A 21,930-nucleotide genomic window follows, 5' to 3' on the forward strand; every position below is an offset into this window, starting at 1 on the left:
AAAAAAGAAAGAAAAGAAAACCTTTCATTAGTTACTTTGAAAGATTTATTTAATTGAAGCTTTAATTAATGAAAAAAAATGGGTTTCTTTGAGTATGTATCTTTTTGTTTTATATTGGAGGCGTCATATATTTTATTAATATTATATTATTTTAATTTTTATTATTTCCCGTATACTTCCTAATCTACAATTAGCATTAATAGGGTACAATAATTTGTACCCTAAGTGTTGATGGAAATTATAGCACTTCAAAAGGAGCTCAGAGATCCTATGAAGCAGTCTTTATTCTGTTGGTAGGCTGAATAAAATGTACATGTTTCTTAAAGATAGTTTAAACATTTTAATGTATTTTAACTACTATAACTGTAGGAAAGGCCATATAGCTCAAAAAGGGCATGTAATGCTTGTGTTGGACAGTTTTATAGAAAAGATAGGTCACAAGACAGCTTAATATGGTTGTTGCTTTTTAGTAAAGTTGTGTAGTGTTTTCATTAGAACAAAGGTTTCTTTAGCAAACCTTACTTTCAATAAATTCAGACTTTCAGGATTATAATAGAGCTAATTTCTGCTTATTAGTATATGTTCAACTTCATGAAAACAGCTACTATGCCACTGATAGCAATATGTTCAAATGATTAGTAGCTCACCTCTTTAAAATATTTAAAATTTGACAATTTGTATCAATGAATTATGCAATTTAAAAAAAGAAAAAAGGATCTTGCTTTTAAACTGTCATGTTATCAAACTATGAACACTCTTCAAAAGCATTTTGAAATGCTCATTCCTCTGTTCTGGTTTATGGATTTAGTTTTCACGTTTTATCAAACTTTAGTAGGTAGATTTTATGTTTGAGGGATATATAGTTTTCTAAATGTATGCTTTTAAAAATATCAAACCATTATAAAATGAGAATTTTTTAATTAAACATTTTGCAAGGATGGCTTCAGAGGGTGGGGTGGTATATGGTGCAGCCCTAGTGGGCTGCCTCTGTCTGACAGCTCTGTATAGAACCCCAAGCAACAAAGTTGCTTCTAATTTGAATCTAGTTGTTTATCAACTCATTTACTTTCAATTCATGTCCACTTGATGTGAATAGAATCCGATGACAGAAAAAAAAAATCAAAGGAAAGGCATTCTGCTTCTCATCCTTCCAAATTAGTGTTGTTCTTTTAAATTAAAAAATTTAATCTCCTTTCATCATTTTCTATGCCAAACTCAAGATATTTTAAGACACAAGATGACAGTAGATGCCACTAAACCTCTCTAAGTCTCAAGCAGAGGCCTTTTTAAAATCAAGGTACATAGGCTTAGGCAGCAGTTCAGTAACCTTTGGGAAAACAAAGGTTACAAGACCACATGTCTACAATTTTTTTTAAATTAGTTAGATGTAGTGGTACACGCCTTTATTCCTAGCTACTAGAGAGGCTGATGCGGGAGGATCATTTGCGCCTAGGAGGTCAAGGCTGTAGTAAGTAATGGTAGCAACACTGTATTTCAGCCTAGGCAACAGAGCAAGACCCTGTCTCAAAAAAAAAAGTTGGGTGTGTGTGTGTGACAAACAACTGTCTATAGGTAGATGAGAAATCAGCAAAATAGACTCAAAAAGAGCAATAGGAGGAGAAAAGCAAGAAGATGGTGGTGTCCTAGACACAGGTGAAGTTAGACTATACCTTTCTCTGCAACTCGCTGGAAAGACTCCATGACCGTCAACACATGAGTAGCTGGAATAACCAGACTGCACAATAGGAGAAAAAAACGCAAGTTGCTGGAATCATATTTACAGATATCCTCAAATATGTTACATGTCCAGGTAACAGGCCCTTGTAGGTGCTCCAAGTAAATATCCTTCTTCAATTTGTAAACCACAGAGATCTCTGAACCAAATCTTCTCTACTTAGAACTTTAGTTCTCTAGTGAAAGAACAGACAACTGAATACTTTGTAATTTTTTTAACATGACAGTTTTAAACAATTTATTTTGACAAAATTGGAAGGACAACCATCACCTCACAGCCTTGAGTAGAATAGGAAGGCTTGGAAAAGTACACAAAGAGGGCAGCAACATGAGGTCCAATCTTGTAGCAGCTTCTGAGGAAGATCTCAGTCCTCGGGCAAGTTCAAGTCCATGGGTGAAATGGCCAGGATGCCCTTCTGGAAGGGAAATGTGGCAGAGCCCTGTGAGGAGGAGAGGCATCCCGGCCATACAGCAACATCTGCATTAGTCCAGGGAGATCAGAGACGGGTTGGCAAGGAACCAGAGAGCAGAGGGCAACAGGCACCCAGAGGAGAGTACAGAGACCCAGACAGAGGCGCACAGGAATGAGGGGGGACAGAGTCCTAGAAGGAGGAGGAAAGACAAAGACTGAGGAGGCTCAGGGCACAAGATGGGGGTTAGAGACCCAGAGAGAGTGAAGAGTGAGGGCAGAGTCAGAGAAAGGGAAGAGGGTCCTGGGATATGAATGATTCAGGACTGTGGTTTCATGTACAAATTCTGATTTCAACACTCTGCACAATGGAGACTTTCCACCCGCACAAGACAAGGATAATAACAGACCCCCATGAGCTTGTAGTGGGGGCTAAATGGGATCATTCCATTGAAATCTCTGGTGGAGGACATGACCCCCAAGAAAGCTCACCTGTTATCAGTTCTATAACTGGATATTGAAGTAGGCCACCAGGGCGTGCACCTAGTCATTCTGCTTCACCTGCAGACAGAAGCGGGAGGTGAACATCCGGTCTCCCACCTTGACAGTATAGATGTCCACCTCCTGCAGGACAGGAGAGGGAAAGCTCTGGATGTATCTCCACCCCACTTCATTTTCTCCTCCCGACCCTCCCCAGCTCCTGGAGGGCCCATGACCTTGCTGTCCCCCTCCTGCTGGTCCTCACTCACTGGTGCCTGGCCTCGGCTCCTCATTCATTTCTCATCCTGCCTGTCTGGCTCCCAACAAACCGCGCTAGATTCAAACCTGTATTCCTTGTTCCCTTCTTTCTCACACCCAAATCTGGGAGCTCCACTCTAACTCTGTCCAGTGACCACTCCCGCCCCACCCCCCCACCTGGCCAAATTTCACTCAAATGCAGGGGCCCTGCTTTGTCCTCTTCCTGACCCCTTCTTGACAAGTCTGCCAATGTGATGACCTCAAATGTTGACGCAAACGCTGACCTAAAACCCTGCGCCAGCTTCCCACCTGCTTTCAGGAGGGTGGCTTGGGTGGGGTGCCTGCCCTTCCAGCCTCCTCTCCTCTGCCACTCAACAACTTCCTCTCCTCCTCAAAGACTTCCTCTGCCCCCCCATACCAAACCCCATCCCCCAGCTCCAGCTCAATAAAGACTCGCTATCACCATACTTAAAAAAAAAAAAAAAACGGGTCTCTGAAGAAAAAAAGAGAAAAAAACAAACACCATTGCCCAAACTGTAGTGCAGTGGTGGGATCACAGCTCACTGGAGACTTGAACTCCCAGGCTCAAGCGATCCTCCCACCTCAGCCTCCCAAGTAGCTTGGACCACAGGCACATCTCTGAGTCCAGCCTGTCCCCATGCTCTTTTGCAGTGGTCTGTCTTCTTGTGCACCGGCTCATCACCCTGGAGTCCTGCCTTCCAGTGCACAGGCTGCAGGCCTTGAGCTGCTGGCTTAGGTGTGTCCTCCAGAAGATGTCCCCCTGGGGCAGGGCCAGCCTGCCTTGCTCACCACCGTTTCTGGAGCCTGGGCGCCAAGCACAAAGCATGGCTGTCATAAGGCAGAGCTCATGAAGATACTTAAAGGACAAAGTGGCTTTTCTGTGCCTCTAGCACCACCTCTAGCTGACAGGTCAGGCTCTGAGACCTCAGGCCAACACTCTGCCTTCCAAAGTCCTGCACCAGGTCCCGGGGATGTTCTGTCTTTGGTTTCAACCCTCCCTGCCTGCCTCCCGAGGGCGGGAGATCTTGTATGGCTTTGACATGTCTTGCATCAAGGACCTCCTAGCGGACGTGCTAGACCCTAAGTAACATAAAAGTGAGAGAGTGGGCATGGCCAGTTGCTCCGGCCACTAACCTTTTGCCCAAGCAATCTGCTTGTATAAATTGACCTCACAAATATATTAGTTTGTGTATGAAATGACATTATGTGCAGGGGATGAAAATCTCAGAGCAGGCTGGGTGCAGTGGCTCATGCGTTTAATCCCGGCACTTTGGAAGACCAAGGTGGGAGGATGGCTGCTTGAGCCCAGAAGTTCAAGACCAGCCTGGGCCACATGGCAAAACCTTGCCTCTACAAAAAAAAAAAAAAAAAAAAAAAAATAGTCAGGTATGGTGGTGCATGCCTGTAGTCCCAGCTACTCAGGAGGCTGAGAGAGATTGCAGTGAGCCATCATTGCACCATTCACTGCACTCCGGCCTGGGCAACAGAACCAGACCCTGTCTAAAAAAAAAAAAAAAAAAAGAAAAGAAAGAAAATCTCAGAGCAGCTTAAACGCCCATCAACAGAAGACTGGTTTAAAAAGCTGGGGGACGTACTATGATGGTGTTAGTGGAAAGAGTGCAATGCCTCAACATCCTGGAAAGTGTCAAACTACACAATACGCAGAGGAAAGAAGCCAAGGGAAGAGCCTGGTACGAAATGCTACTGGCATGAAAATTATGCACATAAATGTAAACGCATTTACTCATATATGTGCTTGTAGGTGCAGACTTTTCTGGAAGTTAGTGTTGGTCAAACTAGAGGAGGGCATCTGGGAATCAGAGGGGAGACTTCTCATTGTGGGCCCTCAGCCGCCAACCATGGGACTCTGTTACTCATTCAAGAAAGTAGAGAGTGGTTCTTACCCTAACTTTAAGACTGAGGTGCTAAGCTTAGGGCTTTGACACTCAGATTCTCAGGCTGCTGGCAGCCCAAAAGACCATGGGAGAGGAGCTGCTGAATCTGTGGCCCATCTGTAGACCCCACAACTCTTTGGGGAGGCCCTGGGGAAGCAGGGCATTTCCCCACTCCACTCCCACAAACCCATCCTCTTTCTGAGCTCACTGTGGTCTAACTTGTTGGCTTTGACGATCGTCACTGAATAATCAGAGATACCGGAATACTCGATCTGAGGGCCCAGGAAGAAGGAAGGGTGAGACCCCCCCCAGTTCCATCCTCAGCCCCCATCCTCCTTCATCCAGTCCCTGAGCCCCGATGGGCCCCCTCTCTGTCCCCAGGCTCGGGCCCCCTTGGCCACACTGGAGACTCACCCTGACGACCCTTCAGCCTCGGCAGCGAACGTGCAGAGGATGCCCCTGCCTGAGCCCACATCCAGCACCACCTTGTCCTTGAAGAGGTGCTGGTTGTGAAACACGGAGTTGCTATGTGAGGGTGCGAACCTCGTCCTTCAGCATCTGGTGGGGGAAGAGCAGCACAAAGACGTCGTGAGGGCCCTACATCCTCAGCTGGAGAACAGGGTGTCCTGACAGCTGGAACGGCCAGGGACAGCTCTAGGCCCTCTCACTTCCTTCCGTGCACCTCAGTTTCCCTATTTGTAAAAGCAGACTAGATGAACTAAACTCTCTTCTAAGCCAGATGCTACCATTGCTACCTAAGAACCAGCGAACCCTGGCTTTTAAAAGTCCTCAGGTCAGGGGCGGTGGCTCACGCCTGTAATCCCAGCACTTCAGGAGGCCAAGGCGAGAGGATAGTTTGAGCCCAGGAGCTTAAGACCAGCCTGGGCAACCAAGCAAGACTCTACCTCTATAAAAAATAAGAAAATTAGCCGGGTTTGGTGGTGCGCGCCTGTGATTCCCGGCCATTCCAGAGGGAAAGGTGGGAAGATCACCTGAGCCTGGGAGGTCAAGGCTGCAGGGACTGGTGACTGCACCACTACACTCCAGCCTGGGTGACAGAAGGAGACCCTGTCTCTAAAAATAAAAAATGGTAATTTGTGTATATTTTGCCACGATTTTATGAAAGTGGCCTCAGGGGAAGAAGAAAATTCCTTAGTACGCCACCCCAGCCGCATTCTGGGATCTCCGTGTTTTCTTTTTTTTTTTTTTTTTTTTTTTTTTTTGAGACGGAGTCTTGCTCTGTCCCGGGGCTGGAGTGCAGTGGCCGGATCTCAGCTCACTGCAAGCTCCGCCTCCCGGGTTCACGCCATTCTCCTGCCTCAGCCTCCCGAGTAGCTGGGACTACAGGCGCCCGCCAGGTCGCCCGGCTAGTTTTTTGTATTTTAGTAGAGACGGGGTTTCACCATGTTAGCCAGGATGGTCTTGATCTCCTGACCTCGTGATCCGCCCGTCTCGGCCTCCCAAAGTGCTGGGATTACAGGCTTGAGCCACCGCGCCCGGCTCTCCGTGTTTTCGTCACAAGGGTCCAGAAGCTGTCAGGCCGGGAGAGGCCGGGGCGCAGTTGCACCACCGGTCTCTAGAGGGCGGCAGATACCAGCGGGCCCTGCCTGACCCGAGGCTAAGGCCCCAGGCACTCATGGGCGCTCCCACCCTAGCCTTCGGAGAGGGGCCCCTGCAGAGCTTGAGATTAACCTCGGTCTCCAAGGCAAAGGCTTGGCGAGGCGACGTGGGTGCGCAGCAGAGGGACACAGGAGCGGCCTGCTGCCGGAGGATGCATTGCGCATGCGTGGGAAATTAGGTTCCGCCCCCTCCCCAATATTTAACCCCCTTAAGGTTCGCCGGCCCGTGGGCTGTCCGCACTCACCTCTGGATGCCGAAATGGGCATAGGAGTCTAAGTAGTAATCTTTGGACGTCCTGTCCTCAGCATTGGGCTCGCTGCTTTCTGCCTGGCCACAGGAAACCTGGGAGGGGGCCGATGGGAGCATGGGTCAGATCTGGGGTCTCCCCACAGCCTCTTAAAACTTCAGGTCCTTTTCCCTGAAGTGTAGTATAGAATGCCCCAAAATTGTACCATGACAGCCCTGCAGCCACTACCTGCTATCTTGCCCCCTCCAGGAACCCCAAAACCTAACAATTCAAATTTTCACTTCCAAGACCCCCCCAGAGTACCATCCAGGGGAGCACCCCAATATCTCAGGCACGCCTACCATCTCTCCAGTCTCTCTGCCCCTGTCTTCAGCTTAGCCCACAGCTAGGGAGAGTGGAAGGGAAAGAAAACGGGCAGACACAGGGAAGGGCAAAGGGGGCTGGAGGTGGTGTTAGGGAAGTAGCCGCGATACTGGGGGAGGCCAGCGGGGGCCATGAACCTGGAGGGGTTGGTCCTAAGTGACTGGGGGCATGGGGTAAACTGGTTTGAAGCAAGAGGGCTGGATAGACTCTGAGAAAGGGCCAGATGCACGACGAGATATGTTGATGTGGAGGTCGGGTTCGGGAGGGGTCTCACAAAAGGATGTTTACTTTTTCAAGAGGCGGTTGGAGGCTCATCCCATTAGCCAGAATTCTAGGAGAGAGTAACGGAGAAAGGATTAGCTACTGGGAGTGGCTGTGGGAGGGCTGGGCGGCAGGACCTGGGCTCTGTGGGGGGTGAGTTTCCAGCAATTCTTCTTTTCCTTGGTGGGAACTGATGGCAAAGGGGGCAAGTAATGAGGTGCGGTTTTTAAGAAAGGGATGGGAAAAGTGAGGGGAGAAGAAAGGAGGTCTCCTATCCCAGCTGTGGCTGGAGAGATGGTGGCCTGCCCCCCACGTTGCCCCTCTCTGACCAGGCAGCAGACCAGGCACTTCCCCATTCAGGAAACGGGAATTGACACCCACCACCACCAGCTGTGTCTTCTAAAGCAACATTATTCAACAGAATGTTGTGTGATGATAAAAATACTCTGTATATGTACTGTCCAGTATGATAACCACTAGCCGCATGTGTCTATTGAGACTGAGGTCTTGAGTTTTTTATTTTATTAATGTTAATAAATTTAAATTCAAATAGCTACATAAGGCTAGTGGCTAACATACTGGATGGCATATTTCAAAGAAATTTTTTGAAAGTTAATTTCTCTCAAGCTTATCTTGCAAAATTCCTAAAAAATGAATTATTTTATGGCTTAAAACAATATTTTCCAATTAATTAATTAGTGCATTTTATGGTCTTTTTCATTTTTGGTATTCAAATAAGAACTAGAAAACCCTGTTTTATAATTTGAAATNTGTACTGTCCAGTATGATAACCACTAGCCGCATGTGTCTATTGAGACTGAGGTCTTGAGTTTTTTATTTTATTAATGTTAATAAATTTAAATTCAAATAGCTACATAAGGCTAGTGGCTAACATACTGGATGGCATATTTCAAAGAAATTTTTTGAAAGTTAATTTCTCTCAAGCTTATCTTGCAAAATTCCTAAAAAATGAATTATTTTATGGCTTAAAAACAATATTTTCCAATTAATTAATTAGTGCATTTTATGGTCTTTTTCATTTTTGGTATTCAAATAAGAACTAGAAAACTCTGTTTTATAATTTAAAATTATCTTGTGATTTAAAATTCTTCTTAGGACAACTACTCTGTCTCTAATTAATATGCAATTTTCAAAAGGTCTTGTCTAATTTGATGTATGTTGAAACTATTAATCTACTTATGAAATTAAAATAATAACATTTTGGGCAAAGTAAAAGACTTTTTTAGGAAGAAATTTTATCAACCAAAAATGCCAGGACTTTTGGTGCCTATTTAAGTGATTTGCAGTACTTGATTATACCATGTAGTTTTATTTGTCTCATAGCGGGAAAATTTTTTTTCTTAATAAGAATTATGGTACCTAAGCTTATCCTTTTTTTATAGGTACAATTCATACTTTGGAAAGGCCCAGAATATTATTTAAAACTTGAATGTTCTCTTGTGACTCCCAGCCTTCATCACTTACATGACTTAGTCTGTTCATTCTTTTGTTTTGTTTTGTTTTTGTTTTTTGAGACTGAGTCTTGCTCTGTCACCCAGGCTGCAGTACATTGACAGGATCTCGGTTCACTGCAGCCTCCACCTCCAGGTGTTCAAGCGATTCTCCTGCCTCACATTCCCAAGTAGCTAGGACTACAGGTGCACGCCACCACACTTGGCGAATTTTTGTAATTTTACTAGAGATGGGGTTTCACCATATTGGTCAGGTTGGTCTTGAACTCCTGACCTCAGGTGATCCACCCACCTCGGCCTCCCAAAGTACTGGGATTACAGGCCTGAGCCACCGTGCCCAGCCAGTGTGTTCATTCTTAAAACAGCCTTTGGATTTTAAGCTAAAGTACTTACCAAGCTCCAGTCTATAGTAAGTCTCCGCTAAATGAACAAACAGGACCATGTAAAATTAATGTCGTTTTTTAAGTGGAAAGTAAACATTTCTTAAAGTGTAAACTGACTCATTACTATTTCTGTTTCTATTCTGTATTAATTTTGTTTTTTTTTAAAAAAAAAAAAAAGATTAGACCATCCTAGGCAGAAAACTGTAAACAAAATTACTGGTATGTGAAAGCACAGAGTTTGGAATTAAATCCAGGAAACCAAGGGGCACAGAGCTGAAGACCCAAGGATTCTCCTTTCATTACAAGAAGTACATCTCCATTCATAGCAGGTAAAACTCTGTCTGAAACAAAGATCTGAGATCCTTAGGTGAGTAGCAGTGGAAGCTGCTGCCAGTGTTGTCTAGAGGGAAAGGAACCTTTCCTCCTTTTACCTGGACCAATGAGAGAATCCGGGGTGCTGAGCTGTAGAGGAAAAGCCCATTTGGAAATCCTCATGCTTTTCCAGATCGCTGGTGAGAACCACCACACTCCACCTTTACATTTAGTTTTAAACTTTTTTTTCCACAACAGTAGGAAGTTACCGTAAAGACAAATATCTTATAGATGAGATCACAGGATTTCTAAGGTTTTCTTCAAAACAATATGAGGGGAAAAGAAGATCAATCTGGATGAAGCAAAATTATGTTACAGCTGGGTGAAGGGTACACAGAGATTCATTATAGGTACTATTCTGTCTACTGTTGTACCCTTGGAAACTTTCCATAATGATTTTAAAATGCAAATATAAATGCTGGGTTGATATAAATATTTATTTACTAACAATACTTAGGAGGCAAGTTTTGCTTATGCTGTAGTTATTCCATCTTACTCTCCTACCCATTGCTCCAGCGTTTTTTCTCACCAGATTCCCCTACAGTCTCTGCATACAGGCTACAGTCTTTTTCTTCTTATTTTTTTTTTAGCTATGCCAATCTCAGCATTTCTCTATCACCCCAGGACTTTTGCATATGCTGTTTTTCCATTCATGCTTTCTATTCCTTACTCACTTATTCCTAAACCCAACAACCACTGACGACTTCACTAGTACACCAATCTATATTGTTAGGTACTAGACCGATTCTCATTCTGTTCAGTTCCCATTCAGGTCAAGTGGCTCACTCCCTGTTCTCCTGTGATTAAAATAAAGGCACATGCCTTTCTCAGCTTTGGAAACATCATATGAAGATTGCCACACCCTCTCACTTGCTATTCTAGCCCTTCTCTTCATTTTTTACATATTACAGAAACTAGTCAAATGAGATTTGGATTAATCTTGAGGGAGGTGAGGGACCATGATAAACTGGAGATTGCCTGTTACTTGTTGGAGAGAAAAATAACTCCAAAATTGTAGACATAATGTGGACCAAACAAAACAGGCTTAGGGACAACATTGAGCCTGTGGGCAGTCTATAAATATGGATAGAAGCATGAGTGATTATAGAGTGAAAAGAAAAGGAATCTGTTTTGTTAAACTCTCAGTAACTGATACCTTTATTTTAAATGTGGCTTATTAACAACATGGACTCTCAGTAACTGATATGTTTATTTGAAATGTGGCTTATTAGCAACAGCCCAAGATATTATTTAAAATGTGAATACTAATACCCTGCTTTAAGGTGTGATCCCAGGGCTCTCTAAGAAGAACAAACTATTAATGGAAACAAATGATCTGTATCTTTCAGTTCAGTTTCTCATTATGAGAAACTGTAATTTAATAAAATGTTCAGGCTATTCATGTCTTTCAAAACATATTCTTATTATTGTTACAAATTTATTTTGCCTGATTTTTAACATTTTTTATTTCTTCTTCTAATTTATCATATTAACCAATTAAAAGAGAAAACACGAGTCTCACTTAGTGTAAAGTAACTTCAAGCCCATGCTGTTTAATTATGTAAAGCACTCATGATGAAAAAGAATAATTCAGCTAAGCAAATAACAACTTTCTTTTTCATTACCTGTTTTAAGAAATCTGGTCTTCTATAATCACTCCTTCAGCCTAAGAATCTATTCCAAGCTAGACCTGTCAGTAGCAAAATGCATTAATGTGAATGCTTTAGAGCTGGAAAGTTGAGTGCTTGCCTCCTTTGTGTAATCAGTAACAGAACACAGCAACGTGGCATTTTGTGAATTTAAATCTGTCTATGGGAAGAAACTATGGAATATTTTTATGAGGATGAAATCGTTTATGTGGAATGTTTCCTAACAAATTAAGATTACGTCAAAAGTGATAGAACTAAGGCTGGGTGCGGTGGCTCATGCCTGTAATCCCAGCACTTTGGGAGGTCGAGGTGGGCAGATTTCCTAAGGTCAGGAGTTTGAGACCAGACTAGCCAACATGGTGAAACTTTATTTCTACTAAAATACAAAAATTAGCCATCGTGGAGGCATGCACCTGTAATTCCAGCTACTCGGGAGGCTGAGGTAGGAGAATCACTTGAACCAGGGAGACGGAGGTTGCAGTGAGCCCAGATAGCACCAGTGCACTCCAGCCTGGGCAACAGAGCGAGACTCCATCTCAAAAAAAAAAAAAAAAAAAAAGATAGAGCCCGTGTAAAGGCAAATGTGGGATTTTGTGGGGACTTTGCACATAGCAATCATTCTCAAAGGAGTGAACTTTCTTATGCTAATTTTACAACTAATATTGAAGTTTGAATTTTGGCCAGAAGTAGAAAATAACATATTTCTAACATTGAGCATACTCATAGTTAACTCTGAAAAAGGTCTCAGTCTTAATTAGGAGTATGAATCAGAAGTTAAGAATAGGGCCACGTGGAACATATGATGGTAATGGAGAACTATTCCAGGTAAAAGGTAGTAATTAGTTTGAAAAAACCGTGTAATGTGAACACAGTCAAATGAAGGCATGGAGAACCGTGACTTCTCTAGGTCAATGCAATCAATTCCCCAGTATTTCACTGAACTAGAAGTTCAGGGATAGGATAGTCAAAAGAACCTACAGCATGCATTTGGGAAGATTCTCATTAAGAGACATGTCCCAAGTCTAGATAGTTGTTTGCCTTCATTTGGGGCTTGAATGTGAGAAATATTAATAGGTAAACCATACTAATGTTTTGATAGCTACAATCTTGGTGTTCTTCCTGATGATTCAAACTGCAAGCTAACTCATGACTGCAATCACCTAACATTTTCTGAAATGATATACCTCCTAAACTCAAAGCTATATGGTAGTAGCATTGCAGGTAGTTGATTGTACATTATATCTATTTTTACATATGTGACAAATAGGTTGAATGAAATAATTTGAGAGAAGAAAGGAGGTACTTAGTAGATAAACAAGTTGACCTCTTAAGAAGAAATGTTTAAAAGCCAGGCAAGTTATTTTGGAAATACTCAGATTGTTTAAATATACATCCATGAGCTTAAAAAATTCTCATAGTAAGAACTCCTACTATGGCCTGATGCTTTTCTGGCACCTGCTCCTAGGGTCGGTGCCCTGGGACCAGTTCTCTTCAGAGGGCCTGTATAACATTCTGATGTATCAGCTTTCATAAGTGTCCTCTTCCCAGGGGCGGGGCCCAGTGGGGTCTGAACTCAGACTTGGTTGTTTAGCTGCTTATTCGACACCTCCCCTGCAACGTGCAAAAGATAGTTCAGACTTAATGTGGTCATGGAATGACTTGTAGGGATTTTTCTTTGTCTAGACCTCTGACTTTGCTACTGTCTCTGTTGAGTGCTGGTGATACAGAGGTGAACAAGACACTCAAAACATAGACAACTTCATCCTGTCTTTCGTTGTCTCCTGGGAGAGTCTTGGTTATTTGTCTTTTTGCTGACAGTTTTTCATTGTGCCTAAAATCTAGAGTGCTTTTGCACATTCGCCACAAACTCCTCCAGCGGGAACAGAGTCAAGAGATCCAGGTCCAGCCCGGCCTTGGGACCTGAACACCTGCTGAGAGCTCCAGGGCCTGAGGTTCCTAACTTCAAAGTCTATGCTTTGACCCACTCGACGTGTCGTGTGTCCCCACCTTCTGACTCCACATTTCTCCCCCATTCCTCACAGTCAGCCTCTACGTCAGTCTTCACAGCTGGCCTCTGCTCACCCAACCTAGGGCCGTGTAAAGCATGACTATGTTGGGTACATGACGAAGGAGGCTTCTGTGCGGCTGTAGGAGTGCATTCAGCTCTTCACCACTGTGGAGACCCTGGAGAAAGAAAACCCCTGAGAAGGGGCCAGAGCGGGGCCTGTGAGGGCTTTGTTGGGTTGTACCACTATATTTACCTTTCTAAATATACTTCCCTCCACTCTCCTCCACACTGAAACCCTTCCTGCCACCCTGGCCACCAATACCCTGAGCAGACTCCTACCTCAGTGCCTCGGCCTGGGTTGTTTCTTCTCCAGGAATGTTCTTTCCCCAGTGATCTGCTGGACTTCACTCCTTATTATGCTCAGGTCTCCAACCAAACATGACCTCATCAGACAGCCCTCCTCTGACTACCCTGTTAAAAATCAACCTTCCCGGCCAGGCGTGTTGGTTCATGCCTGTAATCCCAGCACTTTGGGAGGCCGAGGTGGGTGGATCACCTGAAGTCAGGAGTTCAAGACCAGCATGGCCAACATGGCAAAACCCCGTCGTTTCTACTAAAAATACAAAAAATTACCTGGGTGTGATGGCAGGCACCTGTAATCTCAGCTACTCGGGAGGCTGAGGCAGGAGAATCATTTGAACCTGGGAGGCAGAGGTTGCAGTGTGCTGAGATCATGCCACTGCTCTCCAGCCTGGGCGACAGAGCAAGACTCTGTCTAAAAAACACCAACAAAAAAACCCACCCTTCCCCACTGTCCCCTCTCCACCCCCTCTCTGTACTCTTTTCTTCCTAGTCAAGCATTACTTTCTTTCTAGCTCAGGAATGCCACGTGATGTGATGTCTTCTATCCCCTTTTGTGTTATTTGTCATCTTTATTAGAGTTAACTCCTTGAGGGTGAAGACTTCAGTTCACTGTGTGTTGCTTCTCCCTGTTTATAATAGTGTTGGGTATTTAGTAGATGCTCAGTAGACACTTGCAGAATGAACAAAAAGAGAGAACCAAGGCCATGTGGCCAGTCTCAGAAATAAGAGCAGCATCTCCGTGGAGCAGAAATGGAACAGAAATACAGAACAGTACCAAAGTGTTAAATGCCTCGTGAATGAATAAATGACTAAAATATGAAGGGATAGAGGTGGGCTCTAAAATAAGACTAGCATCTCATGGATCAGAAATCAAACAAAAATACAAAACGTGGCATGAAAGCATATACAAAAGATAATTAGTAAGCAATTGATGAGTGAGTGAAAGGATTTTAACAGGAACAGAGCAAACTAGAATACCAGATGGGCTAATAGTAAGGGCAGTGTCTCTGTGGGCTTGAAATGGTACATGAGAGTCAGGCAGTACAAACAGCACACAGTAGGTGCTCGGAAAAAGTATGTCTGCTGACTTGGGCTCTGTCTGTAGGCACTGCCCCTCCTGCAAGCAGCACCAGCTGGCCACCAAGAAGCTGGACCTGTGGATGCTGCCTGTGTTCTGTTGTCCACCTGAAATGCTTTCCCTACACCAACTTCTCCGGAGAGAAGTTGGACACCCTCGTGGAGTTTTCTATCTGGTCAAGGGCCATGGGGAGGATGGCTGGGTGAAGGCAGGGAAAGGAGGGGGTGCACCAGGATTAACCCTCTCCCCACCCACAGGGACCTGGACTTCTCTGAGTTTGTCATCAAACCACAGAATGACTTGAATCCGGAGCTGTACAGGGGTGACCTCATTGCAGCTTCCAACCATCATGGGGGCATGCATGATGGACACTGGATGAGCCAGGCTGTAGGCAGGGGCTTGCTCTGGGGTATCTGGGCTTGGGGGAAGTCAGTACCTTCTCAGTGGGTGACTAGAGATGTGAGCCAGTGGTGAGGTTATCATGGTGGAAAGAATGATAGAGTGAATCTGGACACGTCCTAGGGGCAGGAAGGGAGGGTGAGGATAACTGTCTCTCCCTTTCAGACACAACATTTGACTGCAACAAGGACAGTGGCCAGTGGCACTACTTTTATGACAACAGCATCTCACTTGTGCATGAGAATCAGATCCAGGTGTGACTTCCATCCTCCCTCCTCCCCTTCTTCCCTTTTGACACCGCCGCCCCACCTCGCACCCACCCACACAATCCACACTGACTCCTGTCCTCTCCCTGCGGTCCAAGGCAGCCTTTCTTCCCTTCTATCAACACCAGGACGTGATGTGAAGCCTACTGTGCCAGCCCAACTCATCTGGCACCCCAGTCTCCCCTGCCTGCAGCTTTCTTCCCAGCTCTGAGTTCACGGATGTTAATTGAGAGCCCTAGGTCCTGCCACAGAAAAGGAAGCCCTCTCTGCAGTCATTTCTTCTTGGGTCCACCCCTCTTCTCTTATTTATGTTGGGTGCCCCCACCAGGCATTGCAGGTTTAGTCATGACTACTGTTCTCCTCCGTGCTGCATTGCTATCTCCCAGAGAAGAACAGGTCCTGTCTCCCACCCGCAGTGTGCTCCCCGCCTGTATTTGCCCTTCCAGTAGTAACCCTCTTTCTTAGTCTTTATTTACGTTTTTGCCCTTCCCTCTCCTCTACCCCAAGTGTTCTGCATGGAGGGTTCACCTGAACAGAGCATATTTTCTTATTGAGGCCCTGTACCTTCTGCTGTGTGTGTATATATATAAAGCACCAGTCTGCCCCTCACTCAGCAGAGTGGTTTTCTTCTCCATGTACTTAAGTAAGCACCAGTTTTGTGCCTGTGCTCTGTGTGCTTATTGAAGGCCAGCTGTGTGATGGGTGCAGCTCTGAGTGCTTAGTGAACACCAGCAGTGGGCCAATTGCTGCTGTTCTAAGTGCTTTTAAAACACCCTATGTGTGCCAGGCACTATTCCAAGCACCAACGGTTTACCCGTTTTTTTTTCCAAAGCATTTTACAAATGTTGATACATAATCCTCACAACAATCTCATGCACACATTGTTGACTCCAGTTTTGGATGGGGACACTGAGCAACAGAGGTCATGGAATGGCTCAGGTTCTGTCAGGAGGTCAGTATATGCCATGCGCTGCACTGAAGTCAGCTCCTGGAGGTGGTGTTTGGCTTGTCTGGACCCAGGACTGCTAACCACTCTTCGGACATGAGCTGCACCACAGCTAATGTGGAAATAGAGCACATGGAACAGATGCATCCATGTAGGCAAATGTGTGATTTGGGGACATAAAAAGGCTGCTTTCAGGCCAGGTGCCACCTGTTACCTCAACAATTTGGGAGGCCAAGGCAGGAGGATCACTTGGACCCAGGAGATTGAGGTTGCAGTGAGCTATGATCATGCCACTGCACTCCAGCCTAGGCCACAGAGCAAAACCCCAGCTAAAAAAAAAAAAAAAAAAGGATGCTAGTCTCCAGACCACCTCACAGACCCCCAGTAGTATCCTTTGAAAAGATTTTATCCCCCTGAGACCTCCTGTGGAGATGATACCTGCACTTGGCAGACAGGACAAATGTGCTGTGTCTGTGTGGCCCCTGCAGTCAACCCCTTCTTCCATCATGACCCCAGCTCCCCCACCAGGCAGCGTCCCTCCAGCCTCACCCCAAACAAGATGGAACACCTACCACAGGAATCTGGACATAAAGGAGCCATCCAACCCTTCACACTGATGGTGGGGGGAATCCTAATTGGTGGCAGCTGAAGGACCACAGCCTCAACACTCCCCCTAGCCTACTTCCTATGCACTGGGTCTGGCCAGACTCACTGTGAGGGTCACTCAACCCCAGCATCACCACCCACAAATCTCCCAGTCACTCTGCTGGCTTAGGCAGGAATCAAGGCAGTTGCTGTGAGGAGCCCAGCTTAAACTGACAAGCAAAGTAGGAATGGAAATACTACTTTCAGGTATGACTGGATCCAGGCACTCAGAAGCTATCATTAAAGACTCATGAAGAGACATACAACAGAAGCATTATCATTACCCCATTTTGCAGATGAGGAAGCAGGCATAAACAGCTGAGTAAGAATGGGCTGTAAGTACAGGAATGCCTCCTTACTGATAATCAGTCCCAGACCAAGCCCACCTAAAGTAAATTCATTTAAAATTACTTCCCTACCTAACCAAAGATGTCTTGAATCAAGACATGCGTGAGACTCAGGAGAAATAAGAGACAACAGACACAGTTACACAGACTCCTCATTTTAGAAAGATCACACACCAGTGTGAGACAAGCTTACTATGGTCATGGAGGTAAAAATAATTAAACGTGAACAAGAAATTTAAAGCTTTTAAAAACGAGGCTGGACTCAGTGCCTCACACCTGTAATTTGGAGACAGAGACAGGCAGATCACTTGAGGTCAGGAGTTCGAGATCAACTGGCCAACATGGTGAAACCCATCACTATTAAACATACAAAAATTAGCCAGTGTGGTGGCAGATGCCTGTAATCACCGCTACTTGGGAGACTGAGGCAGGAGAATCAAATGAATCTGGGAGGTGGAGATTGCAGTGAGCTGAGATTGTGTCACTGGACTCCAGCCTGGGCAGCAACAGTGAGTTGCTGTCTCAAAAGAAGAATAATAAATAAAAATCAAAATTAAAAAAACAAAAAGAAAAAAGAGAATGAGTTGAAAAAGAACCAACTGTATAGGGACCAGCCCTACAGGGCCTGTGGGTTTTTTCTCCTTGTGTGCGGAGACAAGAGATCATAGAAATAAAGACACAAGGCAAAGAGATAGAAGAAAAGACAGCTGGGCCCCGGGGGACCACTACCACCAAGACATGGAGACCAGTAGTGGCCCCGAATGCCTGGCTGCACTGTTATTGATTGGATACAAGGCAAGGGGGTAGGGTAAGGAATGTGAGTCATCTCCAATGATAGGTAAGGTCACACGACTCATGTATCCACTGGACAGGGGGCCCTTCCCTATTTGGTAGCAGAGGTGGAGAGAGAGAGGGACAGCTTACATCATTATTTCTTCTGTGCATTTCAAGGACTTTAGTACTTTCACTAATTCTGCCATTGCTATCTAGAAGGTGGAGCCAGGTGTACAGGGTGGAACATGAAAGCAGACCAGGAATGTGCCTGCTGAAGCACAGCATCACAGGGAGACGTTTAGGCCTCTGGATGGCTGCCAGTGCACCAGGCCTTCCACAACAGGTGGTGGAGCAGAGTCTTCTCTAACTCCCCCAGGGAAAGGGAGACTCCCTTTCCCGGTCTGCTATAAGTAACGGGTGCCTTCCCAGGCACTGGTGCTACCGCTAGACCAAGGTCTGCTAAGTAACAGGTGCTTTCCCAGGCCCTGGTGTTACTGCTAGAGCAAGGAGCTCTCTAGTGGCCCTGTCCGGGTATGGCAGAGGGTTCACACTCTGGCCTTCTGGTCACTTCTCATCGTGTCCCTTCAGCTCCTATTCTGTATGGCCTGGTTTTTCCTAGATTATAATTATAGAACAGAGATTATTGTAATATTGAAAAAAAGAGTAATGCTACAAACTAATGATTAACAGTATTTATATATAATCATACCTATATTCTATTTCTAGTATAACTATTCTTATTCTATATATTTTCTTTATTATACTGGAACAGCTTGTGCCCTCGGTCTCTTGCCTCAGCACCTGAGTGACTTGCTGCCCAAACAAGTGGAAGTGATGATAGACCTGAAATAGACAACATTTAAGAAGTCAGTGGTTGAGTTTAACAACACATTAGACATAGCTGAAGAGGGAATCTGTGAATTGAAATACAGGTTGAAGTGTATTAAGGTGTGTGATATGGGTTGGATATTTGTTCTCTCCAAATCTCATGTTGACATCTTCGGAGGCTGAGGTGAGTGAATTTCTTGAGCCCAGGAGTTTTGAGACTAACTTAGGCATAATGGAAAACCCCATCTTTACAGGAAAAAAATACAAAAATTAGCTGGGTGTGGTGGCACATGCCTGTGGTCCCAGCTACTCTGGAGGCTGAAGTGGGAGAATTACCTGAGCCCATAAGGTCAAGGCTGCAGTGAACTGTTATCATGCCACTGCCTGAGCAAACAAAGCAAGAACATGCCTGAAAACAAAAATCTCATGTTGAAATGTGACCTCTAATGTTGGAGGTGAGGCCTGGTGGAAGGTGTTTGGGTCTTGGGTGTGGATTCTTCATGAATGGCTTGGTGCCCTACCCCGAGTAATGAGTGGTAATGAGTTTACAGGAGAGCTAGTTGTTTAAAAGAGCCTGGCACCTCCTCCTTTCTCTCTTGTTTCCTCTCTCCCCATGTGACCTGCTGGTTCCCCTTCACCTCTGGCTATGATTGGAAGGCATGATGCTTCCGTATGGCCTGCAGAACTGTGAGCCAAAATAAACCTTTGTTCTTTATAAATTACCCAGCCTTAGGTATTCCCTTATAGCAATGCAGAACAGACAAACACACTATGCATCTTTTTTTTTTTTTTTTTTTTTTAAGGCAGGGTCTGGCTCGGTCACCCAGGCTGGAGTACAGTGGTGCTATCATGGCTCACTGCAGCCTTGACCTCCCAAGGCTCAAGCAATCCTCCCACCTCGGCCTCATGAGTAGCTGAGACTACAGGTACATGCTACAACAGTCAGCTAATTTTTTGTACTTTTGTAGAGGTAGGGTTTCACCATTTTGCCCAGGCTGGTCTTGACCTCCTGGTCTCAAGTGATGCTCCCACCTTGGCCTCCCATAGTGCTAGGATTACAGGTGTGAGCCACAGCACCTAGTCACACTATGCATCCTCTAAAATATTTTACATTAGACTAATATTTTGTTTTTTTCATTTCTCGTTTCTTTATTTTTTCTCTTTCTTTCCTCTCTCTTTTTCTTTCTCTTTCTTTCTTTCTTTCTTTTCTTCTTTCCTTCTTTCCTTCCTTCTTTTTCTTTTTTTCCTTCTTTCCTTCCTTCTTTTCTTTTTTTTTTTCCCTGGGGGACAGTCTCACTCTGTCCCCCAGGCTGGAGTGTTGTGGCACAATCTCGGCTCACTGCAACCTCTGCCTCCTGGGTTCAAGCGATTCTCCTGCCTCAGGCTCCCAAATAGCTGGGATTACAGGTGCCCACCACTATGTCCAGCTAATTTTTTGTACTTTTAGTAGAGATGGGGTTTCTCCATGTTGGCCAGGCTGGTCTCAAACTCCTGACCTCATTATTCACCTGCCTTGGCCTCCCAAAAGTGCTGGGATTACAGGTGTGAGCCACTGTGCCCAGCTCTTTTTTTAATTTGAGACAGTCTTGCTTTATTGCTCAGGCTGGAGTGTAGTGGCAGGATCTCGACTCACTGCAACCTCTGCCTCCTGGGTTCAAGTGATTCTCCCAGCTCAGCCTTCCAAGTAGCTGGGATTACAGGTGTGTGCTACGACACCTGGCTAATTTTTGTATTTTTAGTAGAGATGGGACTTCACCATGTTGGCCAGACTGGTGTCAAACTCCTGGCCTTAAGTGATCACCCACCTCAACCTCCCAAAGTGCTGGGATTATAGGTGTGGGACACTGTGCCTGGCCTAGACCAATATTTTGATAAATCAATAGTTTGATAGCAAACTAAAGAACAGAAAAAGTATGTTTCAGACAAATGGGGAGAGGAGAATGAAGAATACTAATCCAGAAGAAGGTGAGAATAAAGGAACATAGAACAGGTGGACAAATAGAAAGCATGTACACTGGTCAGGTGTGGTGGGCTCAGCCTGTAACCCAGCACTATGGGAGCTGAGGTGTGGATCAGTAGAGGGTCAGGAGTTCAAGACTAGCTGACCAACATGGAGAAACTTTCATCTCAACTAAAAATACAAAAAATTAGCCTGGCGTGGTGGCGGGCACCTGTAACCACAGCTACTGGGAGGCTGAGGCAGGGAGAATCACTTGAACCTGGGAGGATAGGTTGCAGTGAACCAAGGTCATGCCATTGCACTCCAGCCTGGGCAACCAAGAGGAAACTCTGTCTTAAAAAACCAAAACAAAACAAGAGAAAGAAAGCAGGTACACAGCAATTTGTGAATAAAAATCCTCTGCTCCCTGCAGTTTCAAGGGAGGGACGGAAACTGGCTGCTTTCAGGCCAGACCAAGACTGCCAACTGTGCCAGGGCCAGACAGTGGGGGGAAGATCAAGTGAAAATGCCACAATATAGTTTGAAGATGACTTTTCGATGGGCATCAGTTCCTGTAAACTTTTAACCCAGTGTGTTAGTCTGTTCTCACACTGATGTAGAGAAAACCGAGTCTGGGTAATTCATAAAAGGAAAGAGATTAATTAGCTCATTAAGTTTGGCAGGCTGTACAGAACCATGCTGGGATGGCCTTTATGGGAAACCTACAACATGGAGGAAAGTGGAAGGGGAAGCAGGCACATCGTCTACATGGCACGTCTTACATGTCCACACCACTTCTAAACAACCAGATCTCATGAGAAACTCACTATCAGGGAGAATAGCAAGGAAGAAATCTGCCCCCATGATCCAACGACCTTCTACCAGGCCCCTCCTCCAACACGGGGATTACAATTCGACATGAGAGTTTGAGTGAGGACCAATCTAAACCATATCAACTGTTTTCAGAGGTCTGACACAGTTTTTTTAATTTTTAGAGATGGGTCCTGCTCTGTTTCCCAGCTGGAGTCCAGTGGGTGCAATCATGGCTCACTACAGCCTTGACCTCCTGGGCTCAAGTGATTCTCCACCTCATCCTCCAAAGTAGCTGGAACTACAGGCATTTATTACCATCCCAGCTAATTTTTTGAATTTTTGTAGAGAGCGTGTCTCCCA

At 45.1% G+C, this 21,930-nt stretch overlaps 1 pseudogene; it reads right to left on the reverse strand.

Annotated features, from left to right (window-relative positions):
- The window catches only part of LOC108523209 (protein arginine N-methyltransferase 1-like), a 19,710-nt pseudogene extending 4,734 nt beyond the window's left edge, over positions 1-14,976 (reverse strand).
- Positions 14,977-21,930: the final 6,954 nt, after the last annotated feature.

This window comes from Rhinopithecus bieti, unplaced genomic scaffold (genome assembly GCF_001698545.2).
Source record: "Rhinopithecus bieti isolate Rb0 unplaced genomic scaffold, ASM169854v2 scaffold_73242, whole genome shotgun sequence".
Lineage (NCBI taxonomy): Eukaryota > Metazoa > Chordata > Mammalia > Primates > Cercopithecidae > Rhinopithecus > Rhinopithecus bieti.